Source organism: Myxocyprinus asiaticus, chromosome 44 (genome assembly GCF_019703515.2).
Source record: "Myxocyprinus asiaticus isolate MX2 ecotype Aquarium Trade chromosome 44, UBuf_Myxa_2, whole genome shotgun sequence".
Classification (NCBI taxonomy): domain Eukaryota; kingdom Metazoa; phylum Chordata; class Actinopteri; order Cypriniformes; family Catostomidae; genus Myxocyprinus; species Myxocyprinus asiaticus.
The window spans coordinates 1,100,236-1,117,902 of NC_059387.1; positions in this window are offsets into that span (position 1 = coordinate 1,100,236).

Sequence of the window (17,667 nt, forward strand, 5' to 3'; positions counted from 1 at the left end):
GATGTTTGATGTTAGTTCCCTATCTGCCACTCACTTGACCTTGTGTCGATGTAGTGACACTAGGGGTCACTCTTGGGAGCCCGAGACACCTCTGGTCTTTGATAAAAGGCCAATGAAAATTGCCGAGTGGTATTTGCATGCCACTCCCCCGGACATACGGGTATAAAAGGAGCTGGTATGCAACCACTCATTCAGATTTTCTCTTCGGAGCCGAACGGTCATGCTCATTGAGCTGAATATTACTGTTCATTCACCTCTGCTGGATCTGACGGCGCATTTCAGTGGCTTCTCCCTCCTCTGCACTGGTGCACTGCAGAGAACGCCCCTAGGCGCTTCGGCAGAAAAACTAGAGAGTATATTTTCTGAAAGAGCATTTTTCTCCTCACCTGCCGTGGATGCCTTAAGCTCCCGTCCAAACCCTGTAGGCTCACGTCATCCCTGACGGCTAAAGCCTACAGTGCTGCTGGACAAGCCACCTCTGCCCTGCACGCCATGGCTCTCCTGCAAGTCCACCAAGCCAAGGCGCTGAAAGAACTGCACAAGGGTAGTTCCGCCCCAGATTTGAGGCAGGAACTGTGCTCGGCCTCCGGGCGCGGTCTCTCGGGTGGATGATGGCCACACTAGTGGTCCAGGAGCACCACCTTTGGCTCAACCTGGTTGAGATGGGCGAGGCTGACAAGACACGGTTCCTTGCTGCCCCCATTTCCCAGGTGGGCCTATTCAGGACTTTGCCCAGCAGTTCTTGACGGCGAAGCAGCAGATGGAGGCAATCCGGCACATCCTGCCCTGGTCCGGCTCAAGATCCTGCACCCGGTCTGATCGTCGCCAAGGGCGTCCTCCTGCGGTGACTGCACCGGCTCCTTCGGCCCAGCGTGGAGCCCACTGCAGGAAGCCGACGCCACCCGTCTCACAGCTGAAGAACCCATGGAGACGGGCAACCCAGGGATGAGGGAACCCACTCACGTGGAGCTGGTAGGAAGACCACTCCATCCCCCGGTGGAGGGCTGGGTGGAAAATCTTTTGTTGCCTTTTTGTTTGATTTCACTGCACGCCCAAGTGGCTGCGGTACCCAACAGTTCAGCAAAAGAGCGGCTTCCTTCCTACCTGGGTCACATACCTGGTGCGTACGGTCGTCAACACGACTACCAGTCCACGGGCTTTTTCTTGCAGGTTTGGTGCTCCAGCGGTGCCCTTTCCGCCCCAGATACCCAGCTGTGGCACACAGCCGCCCCCGATGTGGCAGTCTCCATGGGTTACAAGGACAGGCCTTTTCCTCCCCCGTCCCAGGCTGTTCCGGGAGTGGTCACAAGGAGCTGGGTAAGTGCTTCGATGTCCCTAGACTCAGCACGGCCACGACGTGCTGTGGCACCTCGCGCTCCGCCCCGCCGCGAGGCCCCACCTTCCGGTACGTCCGATGACGTTGTCCCCTTGGTCCCCCTCGAGCGGAATTTGGACACGTGGCTCGCGCTTTCCAATCCCTCGCGGTGGCTGATCCGGACCGTCCGACTCGGCTACGCGATTCAGTTCGCCAGGCGCCCGCCCAGGTTCAGCGGTATTCACTTCACCTTGGTCAAGTGCGAAAACGTCGCCACCCTGCACACGGAGATCGCTACCCTCCTACGGAAGGACGTGATAGAACCTGTCCCTCCAGCCAAGATGAAGAAAGGGTTTTACAGCCCCTACTTCATCATACCGAAAAAAGGCGGTGGGTTGCGGCCAATCTTGAACCTGTGAGTACTGAACAGGGCTTTACACAGACTCCCGTTCAAGATGCTGACGCAAAGACGCATTCTGGCGAGCGTCCGGCATCAAGATTGGTTCGCGGCGGTAGACCTTAAGGATGCAAACTTCCACATCTCAATCCTTCCTCAACACAGACCCTTCCTGCGGTTCGCGTTCGAGGGTCAGGCGTATCAGTACAAAGTCCTCCCTTTCGGCCTGTCCCTGTCTCCTCATGTCTTTACGAAGATCGCAGAGGCTGCCCTTTACCCCGCTAAGGGAGGTGGGTATTCGCACTCTCAACTATCTCGATGACTGGCTAATCCTAGCTCACTCTCGAGACGTGTTGTGTGCACACAGGGACCTGGTGCTCTCACACCTCAGCCGACTAGGGCTTCAGGTCAACTAGGAAAAGAGCAAGCTCCTCCAGGTTCAGAGCATCTCTTTTCTCGGTTTGGAGTTGGACTCAGTCTCCTTGACTGCGCGCCTTACGAACGAGCGCACCCAGTCGGTGCTGGCCTGTTGATGAAGGCGTTCAAACAGGGAATAGTGGTTCCACTGAAACTTTTTCAAAGGCTCCTGTGGCATATGGCGTCCTCGGCGGTGGCCACCCCGCTCGGGTTGATGCATATGAGGCCGCTTCAGCACTGGCTCCAGACTCGAGTCCCGAGACGGGCATGGCGCCACGGGACACACCGCGTGGCCATTACGTCGGTCTGTCACCGTCTTTTCAGCCCTTGGACTGACCTCTCGTTTCTACGAGCAGGTGTTCCTCTAGAACTGGTCTCCAGGCACGTCATGGTCACGACAGACACCTCCAAAATGGGCTGGGGCACTGTTTGCAATGGGCACGCAGCCGCCAGCCTCTGGACAGGCCCGCGACTGCATTGGCACATCAACTGCCTCGAGATATTGGCAATTCTGCTCGCCCTGCGGAGGTTCCGGCCGTTGATCCAGGGCAAGCACGTGTTAGTTCGGACGGACAGCACGGCAGCGGTAGCATATGTCAACCGCCAAGGCAGTCTGCGCTCTCGATGAATGTCACAACTCGCCCGCCTTCTCCTCCTCCGGAGTCAGCAGCACTTCAAGTCGCTGCGAGCCACTCACATCCCGGGAAACCTCAACACTACAGCGGACACACTGTCATGGCAGGTTTCCCTCAGGGGAGAGTGGAGACTCCACCCTCAGGTGGTCCAGCTGATTTGGAGTCGATTCGGACGGGCACAGGTGGACCTGTTCGCCTCCCAAGAACCCTACTACTGCCCGCTCTGGTATGGCCTCACCGAGGCTCTCCTCGGCATGGACGTGCTGGCACACAGCTGGCCCCGTGGCCTACGCAAATATGCGTTTCCCCCAGTGAGCCTGCTTGCACAGACCCTGTGCAAGGTCAGGGAGGACGAGGAGCAGGTCGTCCTGGTAGCACCCTACTGGCCCACCCAGACGTGGTTCTCGGTCCTCATACTCCTCGCGACAGCTCCCCCCTGGCGAATTCGTCTGAGGAAGGACCTTCTTTCTCAGGGATGGGGCACCCTCTGGCACCCACGCCCAGACCTCTGGAATCTCCATGTCTGGTCCCTGGACGGGACGTGGAAGACCTAAGCGGTCTACCACCCGCGGTGGTAGACATGATCACTCAGGCTAGGGCCCCCTCTACGAGGCACCTGTATGCCTTTAAGTGGCAACTATTCGCTAAGTGGTTTTCTTCCCGACGCGAAGACCCCCAGAGATTTGCAGTTGGATCAGTGCTTTCCTTCCTGCAGGAGAGGTTGGAAGGGAGGCTGTCCCCTTCCACCTTGAAGGTGTACGTTGCCGCCATAGCAGCACACCACGACGCAGTCAACGGTAAGTCCTTAGGGAAGCATGAGGGTAGGTGACCTGCAAGCATTCACTGTCAGTGAAATGTGCCTGGAGTTCGGTCCGGGTTACTCTCAACTGATCCTGAGACCTCGACCGGGCTATGTGCCCAAGGTTCCCACCACCCCTTTTAGGGATCAGGTGGTGAACCTGCAAGCGCTGCCCCAGGAGGAGGCAGACCCATCCCTGTCATTGCTATGTCCGGTGCACGCTTTACGCATCTATTTGGATCGCACGCAGAGCTTTAGAATCTCTGAGCAGCTCTTTGTCTGCTTTGGTGCACAGTGGAAAGGAAGCGCTGTCTCCAAGCAGAGGATCGCCCACTGGCTCGTTGACACCACAACTATGGCATATCTTGCCCAGAACATGCCGCCCCCAGTAGGGCTACGAGCCCATTCTACCCGAGGTGTAGCGGCTTCCTGGGCGCTGGCCAGAAGTGCCTCTCTAACAGACATTTGCAGAGCAGCAGGCTGGGCAACACCCAACACCTTTACAAGGTTCTACAACCTCCGGGTGGAACCGGTTTCATCCCAGGTAGTGGCACGCAACACAAACGGATAAGCCCGGGATAGCCAGCCGGGTATATCGCTTGCACATAGAGCCTACCACCTCCCTTGGAGCTGAAGACGTGCGCCATTAATTCCATGTAGTGTTCACAAACTTTGTTCCCTGGTTGACTTCCTCCGAGCCCTGTGACAGTCAAGTTTTCGGAGAGACTCTCTGCCGGCCCAGTACACGCGCTAACTAAGACCCCTGTTCTGGGGTAGGTGCTCCGCATGTGGCGGTTCCCTGTAAGGCTAACCCCATGCAATATATATCTTCCGCTAGTTCGTTTCCCTGCTGGCAAACTGTGTCTTCCTTGGGCAGAGCCCCTCTGCCCCAGTCTCCATGTTTGTAATAACTCCTCCCCCATTGGGCAGGATCTACCTTGAAGGCTCCCCATATGGTTGGAAAGACCATGTGACGTATTCTTCCACTTAAATATCCCCCCCTCTCTTTGGGCGAGGTGTGGTCTCCGTGGTGTCTTCCCCTTGGGAGGGACACCCCCCGACTAGACCTGGCGGCCCAGTCGGATAATCCCCCTTCTTTTTTAGGGAGTGGAAAAAGAGAAGGGAAAAAGAGGCCACGACTGGGTTAAGCCTGTCTCTATCTTTGGGTAGTTGACTTGTCCCCAAAAAGGGCCATTCGACACTCATAACTATGTTGGGGGAGGTTACGTGTCGACCTGGTGTGCTGGCTATGAGGCACACAGCAGTCTGCCCACCACACACTGCCAGTTCACGTAACACAGTTTAGCCAGTTGTGGCATTTCCTATAGGGACCCCTAGTGTCACTACATTGACACAACGTTGAGTGAGTGACAGATAGGGAACGTCATGGTTACTGGTGTAACCTCCGTTCCCTGATGGAGGGAACGAGACGTTGTGTCCCTCCTGCCACAACGCTGAACTATCCGCTGAAATGGCTGGACCTTATATCGGCTCCTCAGCATAAAACCTGAATGAGTGGTTGCATACCAGCTCCTTTTATACCCGTATGTCCGGGGGAGTGGCATGCTAATACCACTTGCCAATTTTCATTTGCCTTTTATCAAAGTCCAGAGGCTCCCAAGAGTGACCCCTAGTGTCACTGCATCGACACAACGTCTCGTTCCCTCCATCAGGGAACGGAGGTTACACCAGTAACATGACGTTCTATAACCTGTGCACTAGTTAGTTAAACTATGAGTGCAGACGTTGGGAAAAATTCAAGGCATGGAATCCAGAGCTTGCGTGTGATAACACGCAAAGTGCTTCACATGTCAATGCTGTCACATGAGTGATCAATGCCAACTTCAAATATTAGCTTTGCTCAGATGCTGCTGTAATATTGTGTATTTGCATGATAGCAATCATGTGCAGTGTGTGCATGCAGGGTAGCACTCAACAGAATGCTATGTGAGTGAGTTCCACTTTATCTGTAATGTTAGTAAACTCAATAACAACAGACTCGTCTCCACTGAGAATGGAAAAAAAAGACGCAAATAATTTCCCCTGAGCAAATGTGCTCCAAATTGTAAAAAAGTTCCCACGAGAGATGTCTTTAAATGTGCTAGCTAGTAAAACAATTTTGTCATTAAGAGATATGGCGATACATCAAAGGTGATAATAAGGCCCTATTAGTGTTGACGTGTGCAAATAACAAGGCATTTTTATTCCTCCCAGCAGAAGGGTTGAGGAGTGGTTTCTCAGTGGTCATTGAGTTGAGACGTTCTGTTGTTTGAAAGACTCATTTATGCATTAAAGCCAAACAGATAACAGCAGGTTCCTGTACAGAGACAAGAGATGTAAATGCAGACTCCCCTGTTTGTTATAATTACAATTATAACAAGATTATGAGGATAATTACTCTGGCACAAGAACAAATAGAAGAAGAAAGTGGCAAAAAAATATATAATTGTTAATGCTAATGACACAGATTCTCCTCACAAACACTTGAAATTTACTCATACATTCATCAAGACCTATTTAAAAGGTCAAGGTTAAAAAGTTCCTATTTATGAAGCTCTAATGTATACAGCAGGTGTGGCCTGCTGTTTTCACATAAACTAATTTCAACTCATCTCTCAGATTGTAAAAATAAGCAACAATTTAGCTTATAGGTATGCATTTTTAATGGAAGTCTATAGCCATTTGCACAACAGACGAGAAGCGCCACGCTGTGTCGTGGGTCACAGAATGCATTGGTATGGTGAATTAAGGTGGTAGTCCAAAATATTGAATCTACAGTAATCACTGCACAGACTAATGTTGCAAGGTTTTGCACTTCTTAAACTCCTGAGACCCGAGCGTGACTGCTGTGTTCATTTCCCATTTCCCTTTTTGATTTGTAACTAGAAGCACCTAATAAACTAGCAAATAATAAATAAAAAATCTAGAGCAAATTAGGGGTGTGCAGAGAAGCCATTATCTGTATTTGTATTTGTATCTGTATCTGTTCATATGACAAAATGATCCATATCTGTCTCTGTATTCGGATAGAACCGGGTGTGGGCGGGGCTTAAACCGGAAGTGTATCAAAACTAAATTAAATGCCCATTTTTAAATGTTACTCTTACATTTATAGCTTCTATTAGTAAAATATGCCTTTTATATGCCTTTTCATAATAATATCCTAATAATAATAATAATTATTATTATTATTATACAACTATTATTAAAAACAATTTATTTAGTTTTTTCTTACCAGATGAAGCTGAATTTGTAGGCTACATTAACTATGGAATATGTTGTTAACTGTGGTTTCTCCTGGTATTTCTGATATTAATGCATGAAACAAATTTTTTGTTTGTCTGTACATGCATAACAGTTTGGTTACTGTCGTATCCTCCATTCCCTGATGGAGGGAACGAGAAGTTGTGTCGATGTAGTGACACTAGGGGTCCCTCTGATCTTTGAGAAAAGGCCAATGAGAATTGGCGAGTGGAATTTGCATGCCACTCCCCTGGACATACAGGTATAAAAGGAGCTGGCTCGCAACCACTCATTCAGGTTTTATGAGTGGACCTCAGTCACTGCTGACTCCAGAGGAGGAGATGGCAGGCGATTTGCTACATGCGACGAGAACGTAAGTCGCCTTGGCGATTTATATACGCTACCTTCGCTGTGTTGTCTGTGCAGACCAACACGTGCTTGCCCAGGATCAACGGCAATAGCCTCCGCAGGGCGAGTAGTACAGCCAGCAACTCGGTGCCAACACAGCCGTGGTCCTGTCCAGGAGCCAGCGGCTGCATGCCCATTGCACACGGCACCCCAGCCCTAACTTGGAGGTGTCGGTCGTACCCGCAAAAACGCAAGGTCTGTACAAGGGCTGAAAATGTGGCGGTAGACTGCCGTGATAGCCACGCGATGTGTGCCATGGTGCCATGCCCATCTCGGGACTCGAGTCTGAAGCCAGTGCTGAAGCGGTCTCATATGCATCAACCCAAGTGGCGTGACTGCCGTCGAGGATGCCATATGCCCCAGGAGCCTCTGAAAGTGTTTCAGTGGAACCGCTGTCCTCTGCCTGAATGACTTCAGCAGTTCAGCACCGACTGCGCGCGCTCGTTTGTGAGGCACGCTATCATTGAGGCCGAGTCTAACTCCATGCCGAGAAAAGAGATGCTCTGAACCAGGGAGAGCTTGCTCTTTTGTGATCGCGTCCCAGACACGTGAGGCAGCGCCCGTGGCCATCAGAGGCAGAGAAATAACGACCACATCCAGGAATCACACAAAGACGGAAAGGCATCTTTAAAAAGATGCGTCTTTAAAAAGACGTTCACGCCAATGTGTTGCTCTAATAGAGAATAAATACTATTTTTAGCGCTGTCAGAGCACCCAGGGCACCAGTGCAGAGGAGGGAGAAGCCGATGAAATGCGCCATCAGATCCAGCAGAGGTGAATGAACAGTAGTATTCAGCTCAATGAGCATGACCGTTCGGGTCCGAAGAGAAAATCTGAATGAGTGGTTGCATACCCGCTCCTTTTATACCCGTATGTCCAGGGGAGTGGCATGCAAATACCACTCGCCAATTTTCATTGGCCTTTTATCAAAGACCAGAGGTGTCTCGGGCTCCCAAGAGTGACCCCTAGTCTACACAACGACACGACGTCGAGTGAGTGACAGATAGGGAACTTAGAAGTTTCTTACCAGAGGCATTTTTGTTGGCTCTGCACCTGTAGAAGCACTTCACAAAAATCAACGACATGTCATGACGCAATGCACCAGAAGTTTAACCCTTCAATGACAGTGGAGAGTATTGTGAACAGTATTCAGTCTGTTTAAATGAATTTAAATTATGTGTTGCGTACAGCAAAGCCAAAATACAACGTCCTTGCATGTGGACGGGGGTCGCACATGGTTAAAGAATGAACAAAGTGACATTGATGAGTTTGCTGATTGGTGGATGAAAAAAAAACAGAAAATGTGCAAACTGAAAGATTAGAAAGGGCAAAGTTTTTGTGCAATTTCACACCCCTTATGAGACAAGTGTCTGGAGGGTTTAAAAGCAAAAATGGAAAACTCATATTTTTGTAATATTGCTTATATTTATTTTTTAATATGAAGAAGTATGCTATTTTAGCTGTTAAGTTTTCAAACTTAAGCCAAAGCGCATCAAAAATATAAAAATTGAAACAAATTAAAGGTCTGCTACCTGACCCAGGTTTCAGGCCATGTTTGGGTCAGTTTTTCAAGTAGTTTTAGTCTAGTTTGGGCTTGGAATTAATGAAAAGCAATGCACAAAACAGACAAGTTTGGGGCTGTTCACACAGAATGTGTTTTGTGTGCACCTGCTCTGTTTTCTGTTTTTGTTTATGTGAGCACGAGCTGGAAGGATGTCTTTGACCATTGTGTCACGTCTCACGCTACATTGTTATTACAAGTTAAATAGAACTTCTATTTTTATAAACACATCTCGAGGCACCTGCATACTGCATCATTCGTTAGGCTCCCTCAAACTCTTTTTTAAGCGCAGGTGTCACAAAGGTTCAACATTCTGAGGAAGTTCAGGATGCAAAGAGGACTTCATGTGACTGTTGTACTGTTACATATGATTCCAGATTGTTCTTCACAATTAGCCTTTTGCTCTAGTGTGTTAAGGGGCCGCCGTGCCTTGTTAAAACAGTGTATGTTTTTTGTTACTATACTGTTGCAAATGTTGCCTACCATGCCTAAATAAAATACAGCGTATTGCAACAAATTTACTTGCTTTATAAAAATATAAAGAGAGTCAGTGATTTCAGGCTCGGGCTTAGTATTTGATGATAATGGTTGGGTACGGACTGGGTTTGGGCTTGAACTTAAGGCCAGTGCAGACCAAATGGCTTAAAAGTTGTTGTATTTTTATTGTCCAGTGTGATTGTCCAGTGTGATGTGTCCAGTCTAAAGTGGATTATAAAATAGTCTTACTCTTTAGACCACAGTCTAAGAGACCCAATTTCACTTATAAATGTGTAGTTACTGCATTTTGCCTTTGCAGGACAGACTGTTTTTCTAGTTGGATGAACGTGTGTTACTGACGTAATTCCCGTGCTTGAATATATTTCTATATGTAAGCAGTCCATTTCTGGACCTCTTTCTTTGCATACATCATGTGAATGTTACCAGGTTTATGGACTTTACATGGTGATGACATGAGTTGAAAAATTGGATACAATTTAACACAGACAAAGTAAATAAGCAATGTTGTCATACAACAACATTCCTATAGTGACCTTCCCAACTCCATCTGTGAAGACTCACTCTCTGTTTTCAAAAAATGACTAAAAACCCATCTTTTCTATGAGCACTTAACCAGTCACTAAAAATAAATAAATTTAAAAAAAAATTCTTGTTGCATAAGAAATAATCTGTTTTGAATACTATTCTGATGCTAGTGAAACTTTGTAATATGGCACTTTTCATACCACTGTCTCCTTAAGATGATTGGCTTATGTTTTCCTCTTTTGTAAGTTGCTTCGGATAAAAGCGTCAGCCAAATGAATAAATGTAAATTTAAATGTACTAGTATCTTGTTAACATCTGTTTAAGTCTTATGAATGTATTTTTACATATACTGGTGCAATACTTTTTTACGGGGGCATGTTAACCCCTCTCTTTCACACCTCTCCTGAAGTTCTCCTCCAGAGCAAAGCCCTCCCACGTGTATAATTTCTGTGTTGGTATCCATGGGTCACAAACATGCTATCCCCGCATTATGCTCACAATCCCGTCATCTTCTTTCGCTGGGGCGTGGGAATCAACGGCCATCTGGGGGGATTCAGTAATGCATTTACATATACAAATGCATTTGCGGTGTATCACCACAGCACATATAATCAAATCAAAGGAAAATTTCCCCAATTTTCTGGGCAGAGCATTCTGCTTCCTGTTGGAAGTGTCACAAATGCACCAAAGCAGATAGAGAGAGAGAGAGAGAGAGAGAGCGTGATTTCCTCAGGGCCTCAGGGTGACTTCCATGCACCGCTCATCTCTGTAGCCCTGACTGCATCCATCCATTGGGAATGGCTGTTGGCCAGGACAAAAGCAGAGAATCCAATGACAGCATCCTTAACCTGTGAGTGCCACCCTCACACTCACCACATCACTATCTGACTCCAGCAGTCCTCCATGATTTCTCACTCTATCTCTTATTTATGCCCGCTCTTAATCCTTGTAGAGCGCAACAGTGACTGCCCACTTTTAAGTTTACAGTGACTGTAAACTTGTTTCCTCACTCTAATTGAGTAAAGGCGTCTTTCAAAACGTGTCAAGTTCACCAAAGCGGTATTCACATAACGTGAACTTAACAACTTAAGTAGATGCAAGTAGAATTAACCAATATTTGCTTTTAAAATATCATTATTTTTACTTAATTTCAATTGAATTGGCCAAATTCAGGAAAGATAATGACTGATTCTAGCTCACTCATTAAATACACTTGATTCTCCACAGAAGTGCACATACGTAAAACTGCACTTCTGCTGTGCACAACCATACTGTGTGTACAAGTAGAAATAAGATGAACTGAACAGGGTCCAACTTCAGCAGCACTGTTTACACTAATGGTGACTTAGTCAACAAACCAACATCAACAAAACTAAAAAGAGTGAAAACTTCTACAAATTCTTAATAACAGTGATTTAAATGCTCTGATAAATTCCTTTTGACTAATCAAACATAATCAAATAATTCTAATGAAAGGGCATACAGGTTTTCCCGAAAGAAGTTCAAGGAATATCAAGGGCGGTTCTTGGGTAAGTGAATATTCGGGGCTTAGCCCAAACCTCTGTGGATACATATGGGACCATCCTTTGATGAAATGTCAGAATATAATACATTTTAAATAAAAGTAAATCTTTAAATATTGCTGAAACTAAAACGTAAAGGTCCTACTAACTTTTGTTTCAGCCTCAGATATGCCACAATACCAGAAATTGCATGCTTTTAACACTATGTACTTTAAAACATGATCAAAAGAAAAAAAAAAAAAGCACTATTTTGTCCCTTTAGCCTTTCCACCTTTACTTTCACCGCCTCACAAATGCACATAAGACAGTTTTTTTTTAGCCTTTTATTGATTGTCAGGTACTTTAAGTTATTTTAGAAGACAGGCTGTAAATTCCCTGAGCATATCTGTATATTACTCTTTGTTTCACGGTATATATCTAAATATTTGGTACTGCATCTGGATGGAAGAGCTCAACACGGTTTCTCTCCAAGACAGGCATTTCGACCAATTGCCAGTCACGGGCTCTCTTCCTGAATGTGCGCACATACACATCAACTGCCAACAAGACAGCAAGTAGGTTCTGAATTGAGTTAGTATTTTTTTTTTCCTAAATAACACTTTTATTGATTCAGACACATGAAACAGAAAAGCAAACATATATACAATGAATCAACTTTTAACACCCATAATTCCATTTCGCCATCACAATCCCCAACCTCACCCTGACCCTCAACAAATATCTATGTGGTCCAACTTGAGAATACACACACACACACACACACACAAAAATATATATATATATATATATATATATATATATATATATATATATATATATATATATATATATATATATATATATATATATATATAATAAAAAAAAAATCACACACATTTAAAACTACACGTCTCTCCACTTCCCCTCCGCAAGAGCCTTCCAAAAATGCCAAATAGCCACCCCATTTTTTATTAAAAAACTCCAAGTTTCCCTGCCTTCTATATGACATTTCTTCGAATGCCGCCACCCTGCCCATCTCTATGCACCACTCCTGAAATGAGGGCGCTCCAGCCGACTTCCATCCCCTAAGGATGACCTGCCTGCCGATCATAACACTGGCTAGGACCCAATTTTTGTATATATTGTTCCCTATATTAATGACCACCCCATCGCCTAAAATACAGAGTCTGGGGCAATATGAAATTTGAGTGTCCAATAAGTCACACATAAAACTCTGAACCCTCAACCAAAATCTTGGATCTTAACATACCATCTAAAATCATGGGTTGTGTCCCCATCTTCTGATTTGCATTGCCAGCAGGTGGATGTGTCTTTAAGACCAAGCCTATACAATCTAGAGGGGTCCAATAAAATCAATATAAAATCTTAAATTGCATAAGGCACGCCCTTGCATCTCTAGCTGTAGACTTGACATTTTTTTAGAATCCTAGCCCACACACCCTCCTCCAATACCAAGTTTAAATCTTTCTCCCAATCTCTTGAGAGAAGTTGAAGCTCCATCCCCCAGACTCTGAATTAGCAGGGAGTAATACATTGATGCCTCATGGCCTTTTCCAAAAGCAGTTATCACCACTTCCGGAGTATCTGCCACTTTAGGGAGGTGTATGCTACTCCCACAATTGTACAAAGCAGGTGGTGCAGCTATAAACACCTAAAGAATTTAGACCTGAACTTCTCCGGTTAGTTTTATAGAAAGGCTTTGCAATGGCGAAATAGGGGCAAGAACTTCCTGTTCAATACAAAACCAGGGAGGGGCTCTCTCAGGTGGAAGTGACAAATGAGCCAAATGTCTGAGACCAAATGCATAATAATAAAACAAAATCTTGGGTAGGCCTAGCCCACCTTTGTCAATCGGCCTATGCAACTTACTGAAATGTAATCTGGGATGACTTCGCTATGCTTTCAAATTGCTTGAAATAAGAGAGGGGGACATCTACAGGGAGAGATTGTAGCAGGCACTTGAATTTTGGAAAACAATTCATTTTAATAACATTAACCTTCCCAATCATAGATAAATGTAACGAAGCCGAAAACCTATTTATTAAAGGGTCAAAATTAACTCTAACTAAATCACATAAATTTGCTGGGAATAAAATGCCCAAATACTTAATGCCCTGTTTGGGCCACTGGAAGGTGCCCGGCTGAAAAGCCGTTACTGGGCAGTACACTGTCAGAGCCAAAGCTTTGAATTTAGACCAATTGACACTGTATCCTGAGAATTTAGAAAAGGAATTAATAATTCTGTGGAGGCAAGGCATAGATCTAGTAGGGTCGGAGACGAATAATAAAATATCATCTGCGTAAAATATAAGCTTATGCGCCATACCTCCTGCCACCACCCCTTGAAAATCATCCTCCTTTATTATTGTGGCTGCTAATGGTTCCAGGGCAAGACAAAACAATAATGGGGAAAGAAGGCAACCCTGCCGGGTGCCCCTATCCAGAGTAAAATAATCTGAAATTAATCCATTTGTTTGTACTGCCACTACAGGGTGCCTAAAAAGTAACTTAATCCATCCAATAAAAGTATTCCTGAACCCGTATATTTCCAAAGTCTGATCATTCGCCAATGACCACATGATATTGATGAAATGCCTAATGTTATCAGAAGAGCTATGGCCCCGAATAAACCCCACCTGATCTGTAGAGAGATGTCATAACTTTACTTAATTGGTTAGCCAAAATTTTTCACAATATTTTAACGTCTAGCTGGATCAGGGAAATTGGATGGTAACTCTTATGCACGTTTGGATCTTTGTCCTTTTAAAGAATCAGACTGATCCGGGCTTATATCATGGTTGACGGAATATTTCCATTTTTTAATGATTCCGTATAAACTTCTAGCAAAAGTGAAGCCAGTTCTGTAGTATAAGATCTAAAAAAATTCAGCAGCAATGCCATCTGACCCCGGAGCCTTGCCTGTAGGCAAGGCCTTAATTACCTTGCCAAGCTCCTCCAAGGTTATCTCAGAATCAAGATAATTTTTTTGCTCAGTTGTCAGTTTAGGAAGATCTAATGGTTTCACAAAGTTTCTAATATCTTCATCAGTAGACAAAGACGTGGAACTATAGAGATCAAGAGAAAAAGCATTATTAATATCGGTGGCCGAGGTAAATATTTCACCACCAGCATATTAGGGAATGGTAGAAAAAGACTCTCTCTCCTTTTTAAATATCTAGCCAAATGCTTCCCTGCTTTGTCCCCCGACTCAAAGTATGACTGTCTTTCCCTTAATAGCCAAAACTCCACCTTCTGCGACAAAGTAGTATTATATCTGTATTTCAAACGGGTCAGTTCTCTGAGGCCGTTAGATGACATTAGGCGCTTCAGCTCTGCCTCTGCACTTTTAATATTCCCTTCCAATTCCACGAGTTCTTGTGCTTTGGATTTTTTGGTGAATGAGGCATACTGTATGATCCAGCCCCTTAAGTGCCTCCCAAGCCACGCCCACAGAGGATACTGAGGACCAGTTGGTCTCCATATAGACACTGATTTCAGCCTTTAGCATTTTTTTAGAATTCAAGATTTTGCAAAAGGGATACATTAAAGAGCCAACTATATGATTTATTTTTCTCTGTATGTGGCAGCACCTCTAAACACACCAGGGCATGATCTGAAACTAAAATGTTTCCAATTAAGCAATCAACAACAGATGAAATGAGGGACTTTGATATATATATATATATATATATATATATATATATAAAACTCTATTCTAGAGTAAATCTTATGGACTGAAGAAAAAAATGTATAGTCCCTACCAGATGGGTTCAAAAGTCTCCAAATATCTGTAAGACCAAGATTTTTACACATCCTGTGAAGCGTCACTGTTGCTCTAAGGGGCTTGCACACTTTTGCTTCACTACGATCAAGGACTGAGTCCATCAAAAGATTAAAATATCCTCCCAATATTATATCATGAGGGGTGCCAGAGGCTTGCAACATCCCTTCAAGATCTATAAAAAAAGCCCTGATCATCAACGTTAGGTGCATAATTATTCACCAAAATAAGACTCTGTCCCTGAATTTCAGCTAAAACAATAATGACTCTTCCTAATTTATCTTTACTCTGTTTGAGACATTTGAATTGTAGATGTTTACTTATCAATGTAATGACTCCCCTGCTCTTACTTGAGCCAGCACTATAAAAAAATGCCTACCCCATATCTTTCCACATATTTCAGCTTCCTGCGGGGAAAGGTGCGTTTCTTGAAGAAACACTATATCATATTTCTTACGCTTAAGAAGGGAAATAACCTTCCTTCTTTTATGGGGTGCCCCAACCAATTCACATTCCACGTGGAGAGAGACAATCCACTCATATTAACATATGACATTTTGACATGTAAGAAAAAATAGATTGTGTGTCAAAAACAGGATTATAAAGACCACATTCCAACATTAGTGCAACAGTCAAACCCCGAACATTCTCCACAACCAAACAAATAGAAAAAAGAAAAATGCGTGCATTAACCCCGCGCATGACAGCGCCAACTGGTGTCCATCCCTCCAAACTCAAACAGTCCATGCATGCCTACGAGAACCTCCACGACAACTTTGCTGTCAGATTACTCAAGTCCGGTGATTCTATACAAATATTGTGAGACAGAATTACACAGCAAAAGATAATCTATAAAACAAACTCCATCCAATAGGCAGAATAAGCACAAAGAGCATGTAGATTCATCAACAAAACCGTCCTGAAGGTGTGTTGCTCTACAAAATAAACTCCAGCCGCTAGGCAGAACCAGCACAAAAAGATCGTGCAGAATCTTCAAACAGTCAAGCGAATGTTCATTGAGCCGGTCCACCCAGCCGCGATGTGAGCACCAAAACACGACCCACTCACTCCATTGACTTTATGAAGGACATCATTTGCTGTGGGCATGTGGATGTTTTACAGTAATCCTTATCATCTATTCTCAATTTGGCTGGGAATATCAGTGCAAAAGTGACCTTCTGTTGATGTAAAAGTTTCTTTCATTCCTTGAATCGATCACGTTTCTCTCTTGTCGAGTTCGCAAAGTCTAGGAACAGGAAAATGCTGTGGTTCTTCCAAGAAAGCCTTCCTTAACTCCTGCCTCACATAACACAAGATCTTTATCGGATGAGCTCAGAAATTTGGCCAGAATTGATCAGGGCCTGTCTCCCTCAGTGGATCGCCAAGCCGGAACCCTGTGAGCTCGCTCAATTTCCATCTTATGGCCTGCTATGTCGGGCAGACTCAAAAAGAGCCCGTCCAGGAATTCCACCATATTCTATCCCTCCACTCCCTCTGGGACTCCCATGATACGAACGTTATTCTGCCGGCTATGGTTATCCATGTCCTCCAACTTCTCCAAGACACACTCCAAATCCACCTTGGTCACTAACGGATTAGCAGATAATTCCCTCTCTGATGACTCCAGATACTCTATCCGTTTCTCGACATCCCCAACTCTTGTAACCACATCAGTAAATTTCGCCTCCATGGCAGTGATTGATCGACATATCACAACAAGATCCTCCAAGTCAGCAATGACCTTCATCAGCATTGCCAACATGTTCAACATCTCTCACTGCATTTTCCGCAACTCTCTGACCAAATCGACTCCCTGGTCCGTGGCTTTCTCAGGGGTGTCAGCCTGAGTACATAAGTGTCTTTTAATGTCTCCAGAGCCCGAGGATTTTGAATTCATTGACATATTGTCTTCCTAGAACAGTTATGGAATAGAGTGCATCGAATCTTACCAGTTTCTGCATTTTCCGCAACTCTCTGACCAAATCGACTCCCTGGTCCGTGGCTTTCTCAGGGGTGTCAGCCTGAGTACATAAGTGTCTTTTAATGTCTCCAGAGCCCGAGGATTTTGAATTCATTGACATATTGTCTTCCTAGAACAGTTATGGAATAGAGTGCATCGAATCTTACCAGTTTCTGTCATTAAAAGGTATTAAATCTAGCAAAGTGCGCAGAGCTCACCGTTCACAAGTCCGATCCTCGCATGGCGTCACGTGACTCTTGAATTGAGTTAGTATTTAGTGTTACTGCAGAAAAACCAGACTCATTAATTTATATCAACTTGTTACGAAACACTGGTACTTTTGACATCACTAAATGATGATAAAAACATTCAGGCTTTACTGAAAACATTCGTGGCTTCAGCCCCAGTAGCCCAGCCCTAGCTCTGCCCATTAGGAACAGTGAGTTATGATTCCAAATGTTTCATTAGGACAACATGATTATTTCACTGATGTCAACATTAGAATTTTCCATATTCTGGGTGTATTTTTCCCCATTCATTTTCTCCTTTATTTATTATTCATTTATTATGAGGAAATTCAAAACTATTTCAGAAAATAAATACTT